At 42.2% G+C, this 17,318-nt stretch overlaps 1 long non-coding RNA gene across 1 annotated transcript in view; it reads left to right on the forward strand.

Moving 5' to 3' along the window:
• The window catches only part of LOC138296171 (uncharacterized), a 286,156-nt gene that overhangs the window by 231,232 nt on the left and 37,606 nt on the right, over window positions 1-17,318 (forward strand). Inside the window, exon 2 of the long non-coding RNA XR_011203777.1 lies at window positions 3,238-3,302. This is a non-coding gene — a long non-coding RNA (uncharacterized lncRNA). The remainder of the gene's footprint in view (window positions 1-3,237; window positions 3,303-17,318) is intronic.

Genomic DNA, 17,318 nt, shown 5'->3' on the forward strand with positions numbered 1-17,318 from the left:
AGATGGATGAGTGAAAGAATGGATGGATGGATGAACAGGAGGATGGATGAATGGATAACAGGGTGGAGGGATGGAAGAGTGAAAGGCTGAATAGATGGATGAGTGAAAGGTTGGATGGATGAGTAAAAGGATGGAGGGATGGATGAATGACTGGAATGAGTGAAAGGGTGGATGATAGCATGATGGATGGGTGGATGATGGATGGATGGATTGATGGGTTTGATGGACAGGTTTGGAGATGGATGAATAAGATTGGATAAGAATGGGCAGACAGATGGACAGAGAGACGGAATGGTGAAAGAATGAATTATAGATGAAAGATTGAATGGATGACAGAATGTAAATGTGAAATGGTGGATATTAGTACGTAGATGGAAGGGGAAACAGATAGGTGCTTGGATGGAAAAGAACAGAGAACTCTTCTGGGGAGGGTTGCAATGGCTTGTTTGGTGCCATAAGAGCTTTGGCTCAAAGTGGAGGGCATTTTAATTTTCTGGCTACACCCTTGAGTACTAGTGTCCTTTATGAACCCACAACTATATCAAAACCTTCATCAATAATAAAAAAAGAAATATATGGCAGACAAATAAGACATTATGGTATATTTTAAAGGGAAATTCTTCCATTTTATCCCTTAAAGTCTAAGCTCAAACTTATAAAGACAATATAAAATACATCAACATGTGTTACAGGTTTTTTAAACTTATGCAATCAATAATTACTATCCACATAATTTGGTCCACCAAGAAATATATGTTATCAAAAACGGTATGCTTTTCAAATATGTTAAACACAGAAGTTACAAATCGCGTTCTGGGGAGTTCCAGACTAGGACAGAAAAAGAGGGCATTATCAAGTCCAAAAGCCTACATTATCAATATTTGGGCAACTGATATCTCCCCAGGTGCTAGATGACTCTGTGTTAACATTTTGGATACCTCCAAATGTATTTTTTTTAATTTCTTAATTTCAGGATCTACATTTGCAGCGGGACCCAATTGCATTTGACCACAAATAGCAGGGTTAAATGAATATTAGAGTATTGATCTTTGATGAATATTCTGCTCAAGTACAAAACATGCGACATAGAAAAATAAGGCATAGAGCATGATGCCTGAATCAATCAGAACACTGACAAGGAAAGGAAAAAACACAAGCAGTTCATTTGTTTCGGCAAGCTGGATGAAATAAATGCATGTAGCGATGTAGGCATTGTGTCACTTAGCTTAACAACAATAAAATTAATAAGCAAGCAAAAAATACAGTTTTGGGCTCTTATCAGGTAAGATAACCTGACCCAACAACAGTGAGAAGACACAAAGAAGAAAACCACCTAATGCATAAATTCCAAGAATGCAGGCAAGATGATTGATTAAAATGATGCATCTAAAATGTACCTAAAGGTGTACGGATAATTGGAGAATCTGTCTAATTTCAAACAAATAATGTAGAGTATGCTATTCTTTGCCAGAAGACACAGAAAATTAAGATTTGAATCTGTCAACATCACAGTGGAATCCGATGCAATAACCTTTTTGTTCCTCTTCTTTAGCACTTTCAGCAGTGTATCACATGGAACATGAACTACATTGGCAGGTGATTTCCGTCCCTACAACACCCCCCACAGGAAGTTACATAAATCAAATTCTGAAGAAGGTAGAATTGAAGTGGGTAATTCAACTGAGCACATTGAACCCTGGACTGTACCTGATGTCCTTACTCGAATGAATACTTTACATTCCTCAAATTCAAAAAGGAGGGGCAGAGCGGGAGATTCAGAGAAAAAAGAGTAACTCTTGGTCCTGTGTGTGTGTCTCCCAATAATATACTAAACAAAATATACACATAGTTCCAAAATAAGATAGAAACACGAGGGTTATGGTTTTAAGGGTAGGTTTCCAAAAACAAGAAGGGGGAGCAATGTGCTCGAAGCAAGAGCCCTCACTCACCATCCGGTGACATGCTTCATCATAGGGCTATGCTCCTCGTCAGGCCGGCACTGCAATGCCTGACGGGCCCCACAGAGGGGCTCTTTGCCGGAGATCTTTAGACAGTTGGTGTAAAGCCGGTCAAGTAGTGAAAAAAGAGGATTGGTATAGAAAAGATTAAAAATGACTAGGGGTAAAAAAACTATTTATTCTGATATTTAAACCCCTGGCATGGTTAAAAACATCGTTTAGGGATATGGTAAAATAATGTCTACATTCCCTAGACACAAAATCTAAACAATTTTACTAGAATTCAGAGTAAAAAGGTACAAAAAATAATAAGAGTACACAGAATCACTGTGATACTCAATCAAGGGGTCAACATGTTTCTCGCTATATTGAGTTGAAAATTGATCTCATGCGATTCTTCAGGACCTAATAACGTACCTAATCCTTTATGAAAACAGCTTTGTGTATTAATTAATTCAAAACCTTCCAAGTATTACTGGTGGGCCCCATCGGGGAGGTAGCAGGCTCAAAAATCCATTATGAATTGGTATAGAACCACAAGCGTTGGTTCACCTGTGAGCCCCGGGGACCGATACGGCTCACAGGTGAACCAACGTCTTCTTTTTTGTATTATACTCTTTATTGTTCTCTCTGCCTTTGTGTCTTCTCCCCTCCACCGACACTACAGCAATAAAGGAGTCTCTATTAAATCCCTGTTGCTTTAATTTCATCATTGATTGTTTTTTTAAATAACCCCTTCATTGGATGTTCCCTGGTTCCTCCATTGTACCACCATTACCTCCCTAATTTGATTTGTCCAACCTTGTCTGTGCAGCTCTAAGATGGCCACTCCTCTTGGCCATGGTATGAGAGTGTAGTCCTCTTTCTTTGTTTATCCTTTACCATGGTTGTGACTACTTAACCACTCAACTATGATGTAATGGCTGAGGTGCCGCTTTCACACATTGTTTCCTTCTTGGGAAATGGTCCACTGTGGCCACACGTCTCCCAGCACAGCGGGTCACTGCAGCTTTATTTTGGTTTACTCTACTCCTCTGCTTGATGACCGGTTGAGGTATAATACCTCACTTGAAAGGGTCATTTATTAACACCTGCCCCCCTCCCATGATTTGCATTGGTTCTTAACTGAGATTGTCTGACCTACAGTATTTTGTTCTGCTCTTCATTGCTTCAACCGAGCCAAAACACTATCAATTCAAGTATTTATCTGTTCATGCTCCTGCTACTCCCCATCTATGGCAGTAATTTCACATAACTATCACTCCTTTTTTCTTCATAGCTCTCCAACAACACTTTTTTGGAATTCTCTGCATGTTGTGTGCTGATTTTGCTGCATGCTCTCAAGTAAGTGGTTGTATATTTTGGCAGTTGGCTTTATATAATGTGCTTGTGAATATAACGTTTTATGCATATTTCCTTTTTCCTATATTACCCCTCCACTCTTTTTCCCCTCTCCAATTACATATAGCATCTTGTCAGGCTCATATATTTTAGGAGTCTTGCTGATGATCCCGTTTATCAATAGGGAACAAAAGACCATTGACGAATTGCTCGATTCCAATGAACTTTGTATCTTACGTTGTTCTCTGGGTCATCTATTAAGAAAGCTTTGTGATACACAACTATTTCCCAATATCACATGAGTGCCTCACTCTTCTGAGCACCAAGCACTTACACTTTTGCACCTCATCATGTGTTGTGATTTGATTTCAGTTACATTTTGTTGGTATTATGGGCCATTGATCTCTCTTCTTTAATTGACAGCCAGGACCCTAGTGATCATAGGGTTTCCTTTGTTTTATAATGTAGCACAAAAGCAAAGCAGCACAAAAAACAACACAACAGGGTGCCACCACAAAAAAAGGTTGTAGAACAGATGTTTGCATTTTTGACACGCATTCCCTCTTCCAGGATCTTTTCATAATAACCTGGCAAAAGTTATTTAGGGTAAGCACTGCCATAACTTACCACCAACACATGAAATAGCACGACTCAAAAATTATTTGTGATCCGGCCCAATATGTTGTGATTTGGTACCTCTAACTCAGATAAAAAAGGGAGCCCAATAGAAGAACTTGACCAAATTGTGAAAGCAAATCAATCAATCTAAACATACGACTTAGGTTGCACCCTTGACAGAAAGTGGATCTGTTCCACAAGGTATGAGGAGAAGGGGGAAGAATGAGAATAAAAAAAGAATCAAGTACTTGGAAATAATCTCACATAAAAAGCAATGAGACAGACAAAAATGGTTATGGCTTGCTAACAACACCTTGACTGTTTTGGGATTACAAGTGTTTAGTGTAATGCTTTTCCGAAGGAGGTTATACCTTTTGTGCTAAGTTTTACTTGCAGGAGACTGATTCAAGCAAGAATTGTCCTCATGAACTAAAAACGGATGTGTGGCATTGCGGCCATTTTCTACCTAAACCTGCCTCCTCTGGATATCTTGTGTGACTTGTGTACCAAGAGTTGTATGGTTATGGGTCTGGTGGCTTAGTGGCCTAAGGTGTCCACAGTAAGAACCTCTGTTTGGCCTCGCTGTCACAGGTTCAAGTCCCAGTGGTTCCACTCAGCTTTTCGTCCAAAATTCTGAGGTTTATAAAATGAGCACCATTGAGTTGGGTAACAATAAACATCTGTTATTCAGCGCCTAGATACCTACGGTTATGTGTGCTTTACAAATACACATGCTATGTTATGACCAGACGATCAGAGAAATGCATTTTGGGTAATGTAATTTTCACAAATATTTTGCATGTTTCACAAGTATAATATTTCACCCACTCCGGGATTATCAAGGAAGAGAATCAGACTTTAATGACCCAGCCAATTACATGAGTCATATAAATGGAAATATTTAAGACAAACGTGTTTAATAGACATAGGGAATCTTTGTCACAATTTGTTTTAGTTACCATTTTTTTTAAACGGTTATTTAAAGAAAGATTTGCTTGGAGTACATTCCCCTACACATGCCTATTAATAGGATTCACACCGAGTAAAGACAAATTGAATACACAGATTCACCCTAGCTACATGTTAAAGTATCGATCATTTGAAAAGTGAAGAAAGATATACTATTGCGACCCCTTAATTCACGCAGACATCAAACCCTAAAGGAAAACGAAGTAGATGTGGTACACTATTTTCTCAGAATGTGATTACGAATATCTCCTCTCTATATGAATGGGTTGATCTCTATTTTGGGTTTTTGTTGTACACATATTATTCAGTGTGCTTGAGTGAAAATGGTTCAACTCCCTTTTCAGGTCTGGCGTTTCAGCCAGCCCTCTTCAGTCACTGTTCTATTATTGTGCAATTCTGTTTTATCTTCTACCCACTACAGCACACAGCATAGGGCAGTGAGTCAGCCCACTTCAGCCATTGGCTAACTTCACTGTAGGTGACGCCGTTCGGCCCTTTGACAGGATGCGCATCAACACACGAAGTACTTTCTTCCGTGCCAGTCAATGTGTGTTTTTTTAGATTGGAAAGGACCGGCTGCTTCCACACAAATCAAATTTTGCAGAACTCTTGCCAACGCAAAACAAGATTAGACAAAAGGAAAAGGCTTGTAGCCAATACCAGACCCATTGTCTATGCCAGTGCTTGTTCTCAAAGGTAGGTGAAAAATGTTCTAGCCAATTTGGAAGTGGGCTATGGAAAGTGTAAACCTCTTTGCAGCTATTTCAGCTGACATGGCAACTACACCACCTTCAAGTAACTGAGGCCCATATTTATACTCTCTTTGCGTCGTATGTGCGGCAAAATTTTTGACGCACAATCGGCGCAAACACTGCCCCATATTTATACTTTGACGTCCGACCCCGCGGGCGTCAAAGTTCCACCATGTGCGTCATTTTTTAAGAGGGGGGAACCAGCCTTGCGTTAATTATATGCAAGGTAGGCGTTCCCTTCCAAAAAATGACTTTAAGGCCTGTGCGCCTTATTTATACTGTGACGTCATTTTGACGCGCAGGAGGGGGCAGGCCTTAAAAAACGGCGCCCAGCCTGATGGGCGCCATTTTTTAACGCCTGGGTCAGGGCAGGCGTTAAGGGACCTGTGGGCTCAGAAGGAGCCCAGAGGTGCCCTCCCATGCCCCCAGGGACACCCCCTGCCACCCTTGCCCACCCCAGGAGGACACCCAAGGATGGAGGGACCCATCCCAGGGAAGTTAAGGTAAGTTCAGGTAAGTATTTTTTTAGTATTTTTTTTGTGGCATGGGGGGCCTGATTTGTGCCCCCCTACATGCCACTATGCCCAATGACCATGCTCAGGGGACATAAGTCCCCTGGGCATGGCCATTGAGCAAGGGGGCATGACTCCTGTCTTTGCTAAGACAGGAGTCATTTCAATGGGTGTTGGGCGTCAAATAAAATGGCGCAAATCGGGTTGAGGCCAAAATTTTGCCTCAGACCTGACTTGCCCCATTTTTTGACGCCCAAGCTCCATTTTCCCCTACGCCGGCGCTGCCTGGTGTGAGTCATTTTTTTTTACGCACACCAGTCAGCTGCGCCGGCTAACGTCATTCGATAAATAAGGCGCCCGCATGGTGCTTTGGAATGGCGTTAAAATTTTTGACGCACAACTGCGTTGCCGCAGTTGTGCGTCAAAAAGTATAACTATGGGCCTGAATGCCTGCAATACAATGTGCAACAGCAAACCAGAGAAGTGTGTAATCACTTAGCCCCTGTTTAGGTCTTGGCAGAGGGAAATACCGTGTCACAAACGTGACTGATATACCGTCCACCGTATTACGATCGCATTATCTCCTATGGGGATCGTAATACGTGGACGGGATATCCTTCACGTTTATGAGTATTTCTTCCTCCAAGACCTAAATCAGGTCCTGATTTTCCCAAGCAGCCTATTTTTCTCTTCCTGCCACATCATGTCATTACCAACAATACATTTACTTTGCGGTTTTGGTGCCACTAAATACATTTTGTGAGACAGTTATGTTCATGAATTTGCGGTGTTTCCTCTGAAAAATAAGCGGAAGCTGCTGCTTCACTCTCGGTAGTGGGATTGCTGTTTTCGTTTAAGCACCGCTAAGGGAAAACTATTAGAGTGAATCTTTTGAGAGATGGACTACTCGACAGAATTCTCTGTTTCCATTATATACTTTAATGTTGCCAAGGAGACTTTCCGTGGCAGTGAAAAGATGGCGAAGCGTGCATTCACCGTAGTTCAGATACTTCGATGCCATATGTGCAAACAGCTGCTTGGCCGTCTCGGAATGGTAGCGATTATTTATCAGAGGAAATAAAGATTTGCTTTGGCAGAAAGTGGGGCTTTAAGGGGCTACGATGTCACACATTGACACAGGTAGAATGCAGGTATGAACGGAAAATACTGCAACTCTGCGTGCCCACGTGTCTGTGTGCAGTTCTGCTCATGGTGTTTCACCCATTTTCTCCTTTCCCTTCTGCCACTTGCCCATGTCTCATTCCGTCCTTATTCCCTCTCATGATCCTCACCACCTATCTCCTTGTCCCCGCCTCTGCCTGAGCCCCATCCTGTTGTTCCTTTGCTCTGCAACTTGACAGTATTCCGTTCGGACCCCATGATCATTATTATACTTTCCTTTCACCACTACCAAGGACTTTATATGGGGTTACTGCAGGAATCTGCAGAGAGGGAACAGCGAGGATAGGAAAATAGAGCAGGCAGCAGCGGGCAAAATAGGGAAAGTGATGATGCATGTACCTGTCAGATATTAGATTCCCCACTCTCTGATTCACTACAGGGGTTGATGCATAAAGTGCTGGGCCTCCCATCTGCAGCCCATCACCAACATATTTCTCTTGGATAGGACATGGGCAGTCTACGCCATTACAACAATAGTTCCAAACTCATTCTCTCCACCTAGGCTTGTGAAGCCTCTATCACTCAGCAATTGTCCTACCCCCGACCTCCAATCCTTCATGTGCTGCACCTTCCTGGCCCATGTTTGCATGATATAAATGCAACAAGATGATGGATGAAAAGCTTGAATTAATCTCAGCCACCGGCAATCAGTCAAGCCATATTCCAATTCATCTTTTTTCACCCACCATTCCACTCTGCACAAACTTAAGGGAATCAATACGGACCCTGTTGCTAATGGAAACAGTCTGTTCCAAATGGCAGTTAGGCCACCTTCGGAAGGACCTTAAGAAACCCAAAGCTGGTTTTGTCCTGCTTAGGACTCATCAGTAAAATGTCACAGTGAGTACTGAATTGACGTTTGGGCACACCCACACTTATGACATCAACTACAACAAAAAAAAGGTGATTTGTGCAATTAGTGCTTGAATTAATGTCAGCCACTGGCAATCAATTGGGGCCACATTCCAATCCATACGTTTTCGTACACCATGCTGCTCAAGACAAAGGATCATCTAAAGTGAGATGCCCCCACATGTATAGGATAAAAACAAGTGTGGTGACAATATACAGTATATATACATTTAGTAATATGCAATCAGCCTATTCCTAGTCCAAATAGGTTTTTTTTTAAGTTTCCATTAGGACAAATGTTGTTGATAACACCCTTACATTACCTTTCAAATCAAATAAACATTTGTCACAATGAAGCCTCAAATGACTCAATTGGTTGAATCCATATACTGATTTCCAAGCATTCTTTAGATTTACTGAATAACCAATTGCACAAATTTACATTTCTTTCAGGTACCAAGCACCCTGGCAAGCAGGTTTGTTTTTTTTTCCCTGTCTCCCTCTCTAGTGGCATCACAGAACAGGAGCCTCCTCCCACCTCTTTTCAGCCACAGGCACCTAAGGGTCAGCATTACCTACTCTGGAATGCTTTCTTTAAAAACATTTATAAAAACAGTAATTATAAAAATGAAACAGAGACTGGAAGTTATTTTCCCAGTAGATCACACCTTCTTCAACCACTGAGGTCATCGAAAAGTTATATGTGGTGGAAGAGATATATATTTTTTTTTTCATAGCTTCTCATGCTTCACGATGTTGCATTCGGTCTATTTTATCAGTCCATCTGCATGGTACCCTTAAAAGACATAGGTCCTGATTGGGAACGCTGTATAGAGGAATTCCATGTGGAATTGCATTTTGCACAATGATAAGAGTTCCAGTGTTTTGTCATCCAGATTTACACCGTATTGGAACAATGAACCCAATTTTACTGGTCGGGAAATCCTGCAGGTAAAGTCACTATAGAAAACAATTTATATTATACCCCAGATCCCTTCCAGGACCACTGCCGAAACTTCAGACAAGTCTAAGCGAAAGGAGCATTACGTGTGCCCCATTGCCAGCTTCCATTCACCACTCCTTACAATGCCTCCCTCATCCTCTCCCTCCACTTCTGCCTTACCATAGCCCCTGCACCTCTGCATACTTTTATCACTTGAACACTTTTACCACCTGCTCAGAGCAGGTTTCAAACGTATGTGGTAAATCCCAGGGAAAAAGAATGCCATGCTGTTAGACCTCTCAGCCTTAGTGTGGCTTTTGCCTTCACCCTCTTATTTTACTGAATTTGTTTTTGCTGGCCTTAGGGCTCTGTAAACTTTACCACTTGCTAACCAGTGCTTTGGTGCTTGTGCTCACTCCCTGAAACTTGGTAAAATTAAGTAATTGCTTACACCTCATAGGCATATTTAGTTTTCTTATGAGTCCGTAGTAGAGTGGTATACCATACACTCAGGGTCTGTAAATTAGATGCTGCTTCTGGGTCTGCAGTACTTATTTTGCCACCCACTTAAGTAGCCCCTTAAAACATGTCCCAGGTCGCTAGTGATTCCTAACGCAGTGTTAAACTGCCATCTCGCCTTGGCAACATAACCACCTTTCCAAGAAATAAACTCCTCTTCTAAGGTAGGCCCAGGTAGCCCACAGGGCAGGGTGCTTTGCAATTAAAAGGTTGGACATGTACTCTTACATTTTACATCTCCTGGTAGTAAAAAAACTCCTACATTCATTTTTTACTACTTTGAGGCCTACTTCTCCGACAGGATAAAATTGGGTGGCCTTAATACATTATATAAGTGCTAACTTTTGGTTGGGAGCAGGTAGAGATTTCATGTTTGGTGTCTAAGGCATTGTAATTTAAAATCCACTTTTATGTAAAGTCAGATTTTAAGTTACAATTTTGAAAATAGCACTTTTAGAAAGTTGGCATTTCTTGTCCTAGCTATTTGGTGCCAGCAGCCTGGTCCCGGGTCACATGACTGGGTGTAGCTGACAGTTGGGCTTGTTTATTCTTCCCAGACAGCCACATGATAGAAGGGTTGGGGGGCCTGGATGGGCCATCACTGGCAGGATGGCAGGGTGGAGCTGGGCACAGCCGCACTTACAAGTAAAGAGGCGCTGCCCTGCCTTCACACAATGGACTTTACACGGCCTAATTTTTCATGCAGTGACACTAGAACCAGGGCACATAAGGCAGGAAGCTCCAAGAATTTCAAAGGGAATTCTCTAGAAATTTATCCTACTTCCAGGAAGTCACCAAGCATAAAAATATGACCCACAAACCTACTCTTCACTTTCTGGACCTACGGAAGAACTCTCAGAGGAATGCCTGCTGCTGTGGCCTGCCTATATTAAATAGATTGCTTTGCTGAACCTGGAAGGACTTCCCTACTATCTGAAGCCTGCCTTGAACCCTCAGACACCTGCCCTGTTGCACTTTGAAGCCAGGACTTTCACAGTGACTCCAATGGCTAGATGGCTGGTGTACCGGTTTGGAGCCTAAGGGATAGAAAAGGCTCCTGCCATCCTGAACTCGCACCTGGACCCAGCCTGAGTGAGTCCTGACCCTCCAAGTGGTGCGTCTCCAGTACTCAACCATTGGAAGTGGTGATAAAGGTGCCCAGATAGCCAAAATCCAAATCTTGGGACTTTAAAATTTTTGGGCTAAAAACTGCTTGGAGAACAAAGAGGAGACATGACCTACCTGCACGTTGATTCACCGAAAGTGCATCGCTGGTTGGCCTGACCACTCAAGCTCCTGCTACCTTCTTCTCTGCAGCAGCAAATCCTGTTTAGCGCTCCTTTGCAGAAGGGGTATCCAGCTTTTGGAACCTTCATTGACTACAGCTTGTAGCTTCATCCTGCTGGACATTTTTGACTTACAGAAAAAAACTAAGCGCCTGATGTAGAGTGGAGAGGATGGGGTTACTCTATCACAAACATGATGAATATCCCGTCCACCGTATTACGATTCCATTATATCCTATGGAATCATAATAAGGCAGACAGGATGTCTGTCACATTTGTGACGGAGTAACCTATCCACCAAACTCTAAACCAGGCCCTAAGTCTGAACATGGAAATCTTAATTGCAACTTTGTCCAGTGGCTCCCTGGAAATGACGCCTTCTCCTCGGACACCACCTGCAACCGTGCTCCTCTGAACTTTATCTTCTCAGGTAGTTTTTGCTGACATTCCTTCAAAGTCCAAAGGTAAGTGGTGAACGGGCACAATCCATTTTTTGTATCTGACCTGTGCTCTCTCGTGGTCAACCACATTTTTCAATTTTGACCTTATTCCACATGACTAGAAGTTAGTGGTTGGCACTTTGATCCTTTAGGTACTAGTTTTGACCTTAAACTTTAAAAAATCATAGCTCCAGTTGGCTGATTGGATTTTTATTGTTTTGGTGTCAAATAATTTATTAAAATGTACTCTATTTTCTAAGCTGGTGTGGGGTTTTTCTTGTGTTGTGTCTTCACTTTATTATTATTTGTGTGCTGTATTTTTGTGCCAGGCTACCAGAGGGTTAAGCACAGGTTACTTTAATGACTTTTGTGGTTCACCCTGACAGGGATTGTGTCTGTTGCCTGAGCAAGGGTAACACCCTACTCAACCAACACCCTAGTTTCTCACACATGCGGAAATACTGCCATGTAAATCCTGGTCTGCACAACAATTCCCAATTCTGTGGGGTTAGCTCCTAATTGCATGGTAATAGTGGGTTGTTATCTCACCGTACTAGTAATTACTGACATAGAGTTTGCATCCTGTCAGTACCAGACAACTTGTAATTAGGGCCATAATGAATATTTAAAATGCCTGGCAACAAATCAACAGAAAAGGAAGGCCTAGTTCTTACATCCGACCACATCTACAAATACACAGAATAATACTTCACCACACTTAGGGGCAGATTTACAAGAAACTGGTGCTTCAGCACTGATGCGCCAATTTCCTTGCATCACACTTGCCCCACCTAATGACACCATGGTTGTGCCGTATTTACAATACGGCGCACTGTGGCGTACTTTAGGCCAATAGCGTCAACATTTTTGACGCTATTGTTGAACTTTGCTCCACTAGCGTCAAGCATTTTTATGCTAGTGGAGCACAGTACAAGGAGACCCATAGGTTAGTATGGGTGCATCATTTGACGCATGTTCTGAGCAGGCGTTAAAGATTACACCAAACATGGCACAGTGAAATCTCGTAAATTTCACAGTGCCATCTTTGCGGGCCTCCCAATGCCAGAAGTCCCCCCTTGCATACATTATGCCTGGTGCGGGCATACTGCAGTGCTAGGGGGGGCAAAGTGGCACAATGCATGCATTGTGCCACTATGTAAATCCGGCATGGCAAAAATGCCTTCCTAATGCCACATTAGAATATAAAAAAATAACGCTAATGTGGCGCAAGGAAGCACTAGGGGCTTGTAAATCCGCCCCTTAAACTTCATCAAAAGAGAGAGAGCAAAATTCCATCAGAATATAATAGAGGATCTTCATGAAAGCCCTTCTTTTCATTCAGTGCCTCTCAAAGCTTGTGGGTAATGATACTACCATTTCTAGCTTACAAAAGACCAGTGTTTGCTATGTTTGCCTTCCTAAACCATCTATTTACAGGCTTATAGCATTTGAAATATGGCAGTGTAATTTGCAATGATTTTTCAACCAACACAGGACAGCAACAAACCTTGCTATGCTGACTTGCATTACAGGAAGTGGACAGGAATGTGCTATGTTTGACATTATATGGCACATTCCTGGTCTCTCCTTGCTCTGATGCTCTATGTGCTACCTCGAGCCAACTTGGACACCCTTGCACCATGGTGCAAGGATGTCTGCATTAGAGGCAGTATTGTTTTTGTGCAGGAGGGGCGCTTTCCTCCACAAAAACAGTCCTCTGAGGTTGTTTCTCCTTTCCACCTGTGTTGCAGAATGCAGTACATTTAGAAAGAGTAGAAAGAGGAAAAACAAAGAGAAATACACATATTTGTCCTCTTTATACCTCTCCAGGGAAAATGTAGCATTTTAACATATTGCTAGTCTATCACGCATTGTAAATCTGAGAATATGCCATAATCCATGGGTGGATGCATGGAAACACCCATGAAATACCTTTCTGGGTCACAGTAACGCAAAGAAGTGACTTGAACTGCCTTGTGTTACTCCAGATTTACCAGGCCATGCATGGCCACACAAGGTGGCCTTGTGTGGCTTGATAAATCTCATTGTAGGTTTTGTGTTGCCCTGTGTTCCCTTGCATGGCGCAATGGCAATGCAAAACGTTTGACAAATTTGGCTCTAAGTCTTGACCTGCACAAAACAAAGAACCTTTGGGAAAGCTCTTAAAAACCGTTTATTTTATCTTCCTATCTCTTCCTTTGTTGTTAGTTGATTCAGCACCAAATTGCCTTAGGATGTTGTGTGCATTTTATAACTAACAACTCAGCTCAACTCAAATTTTAGATGTATGGGTTTGCAATATATTTAATGGGTGTCCTCAGGTACTAAATGCAGGTCTGGTGGTTTATGTAGGAAGAATAAGAAGTCTAGCAGAAATGATGGTTTGTGGCTCTTGTCCTTTGGAGATGAACTACTGCCTGACACCTGTCCTATGATTAGACTTATAGTTCAGCTGTGTAAAGAATGATTATATAATTTACATCTTACCAGAGGCAGACATCAGCTGCCAAAAGCAAACACTTCCAGAATCAAAACAGAAATCCAATTTGCTTTAATATATGCCTTGTGTGTTTTTTCTCGGGGTGGGTTCTTGTGCAGAGGCATTACACCAGCACATGCCTATGTAGACTTTGAATTGCTGTGCCCTACCTCTTTGAAGTAGTATAAATTGCCAGTAAAATGTCTGGCGATATTCATATCAATGGTTGCATTAAATAATGCACATTGCCTCTGCAGGATTTAAAACCAATATTGATATTTTAGTGGATTTCACACTTCAAGTGCTAGTGGCATCAGAACAGAATTCAAAGCATTGTTGTTGTGGTTATAACATATGCTACTAAGTTGCATGATTCCTGTTTGTGATAGAGTGACCTCTTCACAGGTCAGTCACACATTCTATGTGTACTTGTGTCCTTCGCATACTAGAACAGTTATTTCAAGGAAACTACCTTTATGCCAGTTCATTAGGACAGGTGGCTCCTCCATTGATATAGCTGTGTAATCTCATAGGAGTGCTGAAAGTAGGGTAGTTTGATTTAAAGGGGTATATACCCCTTGACAGATAAATTAACAGGTGGTAATATTGTCAACTGATAGACCCTCACTTGTTCAATCTGAGGAGGAATGCAAGAAGCATTTGGAATCAAACCCAAGACTTGCCAGCTACACATCCCAAAATGCAGTGTCATAACTCAATAAACACAATTTTCTAACACCTGCACATGTTGCAATTTCTTGATGTGCAGATAAAAAACATGCAATTGATCAACACTTAGGGCCTGATTCTAACTTTGGAGGACGGTGTTAAACCGTCCCAAAAGTGGCGGATATACCACCTACCGTATTACGAGTCCATTATATCCTATGGAACTCGTAATACGGTAGGTGGTATATCCGCCACTTTTGGGACGGTTTAACACCGTCCTCCATAGTTAGAATCAGGCCCTTAGTCTGTCCTTCAGGAGATGGAATTAGAAATAGTTCAGCAGCTCATTGTTTCACAATAGAAATGTTTCTGAGAATTGTGATAAAACGTTTGTGTCTTGAAATAATTTTTCAAAAACTGCGCTAAAGTGTTTTGTATTTAAATCTATGGAAGCTGCTTTTTGGTAGCCATTCACTCCGTACCCTTTCAAAGATCTCTTTTAGAAGCCTATAAATATTGTCAAATCTACTAAAACATTTTTTGTCATAATCGTATCAGTTGTGCCCCAGATGCCTAAATTGCATAATTTAACACTCTAGTATTTTGTTTTGGCTCCAAGAATAGCTCCCTCCCATTGTTTGAAGTGTTAGCCTTGCCTCCATTGGTTGACCTGTTAGCCCTCCCTCTTCGCTTTGGGGTCATCTGCATCCCATATTCTTACTATATGTTGGTAATTGTAATGGCAGCCCTGCCATGTACTACGCATCTTGGGTTAAACCAATGCATTTTAGTGCTGGTGGCCGCATCCCTGCATTAAAATGTATTAGTCATGCATTCAGTAATGAAAAGATGGGACACCTAAGAACTGCCTTACCTTCCCATGAGAATTTGTGTACATCTCAAGGCCACGATTTTGGTTTAGACTGTAATATAGCCCTAGAACCCGCTGTAGCGGGCTCTACTGCTTCAAAGGCCTGATCCGAAGGCGAGGGCCTTTAACAAGGGAGAGGGCCTTTAATGGCTGGTAGAGCCTGCAACTGCAGGTTCTACGGCTATTCGAACTTTCTGCCACTAGAGGGCAGAATGTTCTGTTAAATAAAACAAATTCCTCACGAAGCCCGAGGGGATTAAAATCCCCTCGAGCTCCATGAGTCTTTGCTCACAGCTGTTGCTGTGAACAAAGAGAACATTGGAATGTTGACACTCAGGGCTTTTACCAGCCAGTAAAAGCCCAGAGCACTCCATTGTCTGCAATGGAGATCCAGACATTCCAATGTCCTAATAAAGATTTGGGCACTAACAAAATTTACTGAGAAAAGAACCCACAATATTCAAACTTTTGCAGCTTGCTACAAGGGAAAGTGGTAGTAATGACCTAGCGCAGGCAAGCGACAATCTTTAGGCCACTTTGAAGTGTAAAGCAAATGTGTACTGTAGCTGGTCACAATATGACAGTATTGCACCATCGTTTGGGTCCCATCTAGCAACCCCTATCCTCCACCTACAAGTGCTCCTTCTGTTGATGCAGAGAAGTTACTTTGTCAAAATCAGTGCCCAGTCATATTTGTACGAATGGCATCTTCCAAAACTGATAAAAAGATTGCAACTTATGTATGTTATTTTGTCTGCAAGCAATTCCCAGTTCAGAATAATCAGTACAACACACTAATTTGAGTTCACAATTATTGAAGGTGCATTAACGGTTTTAATATTGGCAGTTATGCAATGGTATACTGTTACTTAACAGGGTGCTAGGATCAATGTTCAAAACTGTTTCATGAATGTTGCAGAACTGATAGTAGTTGCCTGAAAAACCGTCATGGGCCCCAGTGGAACAAGAGAACGACAGCTCCTCACTACCCACTAGTTATCACCTTACTGTTCTTAGATTTTAGGGTGAATATTGCTCGACGGTGCCTGAAACAGCCGCTGGTACTAGAAACAGTTTTCCAATGGACACTCCCTATCCCTTTCACGGTAAAATAGCATGAATGTGGCGCCAGCGTCAAATACCATATGGGGCATATTTATAGTCCCCTAGCGTCACCATGTGCCACATTAACGTCATTATTTTTTACGTTAATGTGGCCCAACAAGGCCAAAATCCCCACGCCGTGTTTACAGAGTGGAGCAGTGCATGCATTGCACCACTCTGTAACCCTTTGCGCTACATTATGCCTGCGCCAGGCATAATGTATGCAAAGAGGGTGTTCCCCCGTTAGGGGAGCTGAAAAAATTACGTAAGGAAATCTATGAGATTTCCCTGCGCCATTTTTTACAGCATTTTTAACGCCTGCTCAAGAGCAGGCTTTAAAGGGGGCCTTCCATTCTTTAGAATGGGGCCCTATGTACTCTGCAGGAGTAGCACCAATATTTTGTTGCTATTCCTACAGAGTACATCAATAACATCTTGAAAAATGACACTATTGCCCCTACCCTGCGCCATAGTGCGCCGTATTTTAATTACAGCACACATACGGTGGCGGTAGGGGGGTGCTAAGGGGTGCAGGAAAGTGGCGCTGCACTCGATGCAGTGCCACTTTCCATAAATCTGGCGCTATGTATCTCACGTGGTGACGTGACAGGCCGTAAGCCGAACCGCTTGATGTGAGAAAAAATTAAATGACCTCCCTGAACGCTGACAGACACTTAAAGCACGCCGCGCTTGTCATAGAAACGGCACAACCTTGAAACTGGTGTTCTGCTGCAGCAAAATAAAATACAGCTTCTTCGCCCAAGATATTCTTTTGTTTACACCTTGATGTCACGTATATTTGCTGAAAAGAATTTTGAGTCTG

Source organism: Pleurodeles waltl, chromosome 5, assembly GCF_031143425.1.
Source record: "Pleurodeles waltl isolate 20211129_DDA chromosome 5, aPleWal1.hap1.20221129, whole genome shotgun sequence".
Taxonomy (NCBI): Eukaryota; Metazoa; Chordata; class Amphibia; order Caudata; family Salamandridae; genus Pleurodeles; species Pleurodeles waltl.